The sequence below is a fragment of the Teleopsis dalmanni genome, chromosome 2 (genome assembly GCF_002237135.1).
Source record: "Teleopsis dalmanni isolate 2A chromosome 2, ASM223713v2, whole genome shotgun sequence".
Lineage (NCBI taxonomy): Eukaryota > Metazoa > Arthropoda > Insecta > Diptera > Diopsidae > Teleopsis > Teleopsis dalmanni.
The window spans coordinates 242766413-242769548 of NC_051847.1; positions in this window are offsets into that span (position 1 = coordinate 242766413).

Consider the following 3136-nt stretch of genomic DNA (forward strand, 5'->3'; position numbering starts at 1 on the left):
ACAACTTTAGGAATTGTACTAGAAATAAGCTGTATTTTGTCTAGTTATAATCTTAGTGTTTAAGTCAGCTTAAAGCCAGTCGAGTCCTCAAAGTCATTTATTTAGAGCAACTTTTCCTCTATGCTATATGCTGATATAACTTACTTTTCGAGATATTAAGGTTTAAAGTAAAACATTTTTTATATTGATTATAATAACAAAAAAAACTGCATACGCCATCTAGCTGTAATTAGTATATACAATTTTCAGTTTGACTTGCCGTTGCAAAGGACTTGTTGATAGGGTTCATATTAAAATTTTCTACTGGTTTCTTAAAACTAAATTGACATAGTGGCGTAGTAGAAAATGTTATTCAAAGTAGCCTTTAGTGCGTTTACTAAACGCTCCATTGTCAAATGAGCGTGCTCAGAAAATTAGATCGTCCCGAACATGATTATTGTACATATTACTGTCTAAAAGCACTTTGATAAATGTTTCTAGTAGTTGGTTTTTGTTTCTAATAATTCAGTATAAAGCATCGTTGAATAATTTTTGAAGATGTGAATGTAAACTTAATAATGCATCTGTATAAATTGCTTTATTTTATTTTTTTTTGCATTGCCTTTGTCTTATAAGAAACAGCAAAATGTACCAGGTGTTCTGCGATAAATGCACATCGGTATTTCGTATACAAACTCGTATCTGCAAGAATGAACATTAACAACCCCTCTTGTTCTGGTTCTGTTTTTGTTTCTGTTTTTGTTTCTGTTTATTGTAAGGCATTTTAAGTGCTTATCTGTTTTCGTACTAAAATTTTAAGTAACAAAAAAGTTCACAGACTGAAAAAACACATTAATGAGTTTGAATATAGGGCAGAAGGCAAAACACACAAAGCCAGCCACATGACGTTCACAGTCATTTTTCAAGTTTTTAGTATAAGTTTATGAATTGTTACACTTTAAAATTGCCAGAAAGTTGCTGCTCACTTATAAATACATTTTCACATTCAAATCCACAGCCAGAAGGTAGAAGGTAGTCAACCGATCTGTTTTTAGATTGTTACAACTCTTATGAGTAGGTATATGTTTAATGTATCGAAAACTAGAAGTTAAAATAAGACTAGTAGTGAGAAAAATGGCCTTTAATAGTTGATAGCATAATTTTCTTGTAAAAAATAAACCAGAGATACTAAAAGTTTTCTAGTGGTAAAAATTTCAGGAAGTGCGAACTATCTTGGAATTTCAATACCGAGATAGTTCGCTAACATTTTGCTTACATGATCAAAATATTATCCTAAAGTCTTTTAAGCCTCTGCTGTTTTAATCATCGAAAGACGAAGACTCCTTCTTTTCAACATTTATTTTCACTAGCGTTTTGATTTCAATATGCAACATACTTGTCGTTTGATAGTAGACGATACACTGTCTACCGCTCTCCCCCTTGTTCTACAACATCTACACTTCTGATATCCCAATGCAAAGTTCTACGGTATTATCATTATACGCAGAAGACACATGTTATATTCTGATAAACTTGCCAGAAATGTGACGAACATGCTCCAGGAGCATATTAATCTCATCCTGGGGTTCTTCCAGAAATGGAAAATAAAAATTAACAATGAAAAAACTAAAGCCCTGTTTATTATACGTAAACACAGGCAACATTCAATCACGATGGTGACATCGTGATTAATTGGGAGGATAGCATTAAATACTTAGGTATCACGTTTGATAAGCGGTTCACTTGGCATATGCATATACAAGTCAAAAGAAGCAGTTGCGCTAAAACACTGCAATGCTTACAACCACTTTTCAAACACAAGCTTAGCGCGAAGAACAGAAAACTAATCTATAGCCAAATAATTAGACCAGTATTACTTTATGGGTGTGTCGCGTATAGCAAAGCTGCCGACTCTACTATACTCTATTTAAAGTGCTTTGGTATATCCGCACAAACGACATGCTAAGAGACCTTAGAATAGACCCGATCAAAAAATACATAAGCCTTGGACAGAGCTTTGAAGTTATATGCGAAAATTGACAGGCTATCCTACTTACCACTATCTAATCTTAGAGTAATCACTCTCCGCACGGGGAGGTACGCAGATCTTAGATCAATCACTGAATAATAATGAAGCTTATAGGGAATACATAAGTTAGTCAATGAGATGGGTGGGACCCTGAGGTACCCCCAGATATCAAAGAGTAAAAGTGCCCAGTTGCGCTGACTCGATAAAAGGATCAACATACATGAAATGACATAATTTATACATGTACAAATTTTATTTACGATTTTAAGATTAGAAAGAGGGAATGTGAGTATCGAATGATGAAAAGTGAAAAGGAATAGAGTTTGATGAAGGTGGAACTAAGTGTGAAAGGTTGGAAAGGACAAAAATTGAGTCTAATCTCGATTCAAACACATGAATTCTTCCACTTTAATGAACTGGAGACTAATAATTGTTTAGAACTTGGCTGTAACAGGCGTATGTTGAGCCAGAATTCCTTTTTCAATTCTAGACATTTGATCATGATCGTTAAAAATTATTTTCTAGCTGCAAATGTTGTTGATATATTCCTGATATGAGGGGATAGATAGAACTTCTTATTCTTATTTCTTGCTCAACTAAGTCAATAGGTAGGTCATTAACTTGGGATATTGCGTCCTCCAATTGTACCTGTTATATTGTGTTTTCTTCCAGATCTACCTATACATTGAAGTCTTGTGACACGAACTTTTTAGCACAGCTTCCATATTTTTCTTTTCCAATACTGGGAATGAAGTTTAATCGCAAGATAAGAGCGTACTCTGTCATGTACAGTTTGTTAATGAGGTCTTTGCATACATATACATTTTTTCGCCATTTTGTTCATATATTTTTTTAGTAATAATATTATAGTCATATTATTTGAGTCATATGGAGTAGCAAAAAAATACTTAATACTTCGTTTTTAAATTTTTGTTAAATATATCTTCAATTGCATTCAGATTGGTCATCACTTGGTGTAAGCTAGCTAAATAAACATGGTAGATGTATATATAAAAAGTGTCGTTTTTGTTTTTAGCGGTTTCAAGATGACACTTGCATTACCACAAAGGTGCGTCTTGATATTTGCATTAATAGCATTAATTCTAAACTCCGTGTTCGGATTTTTTT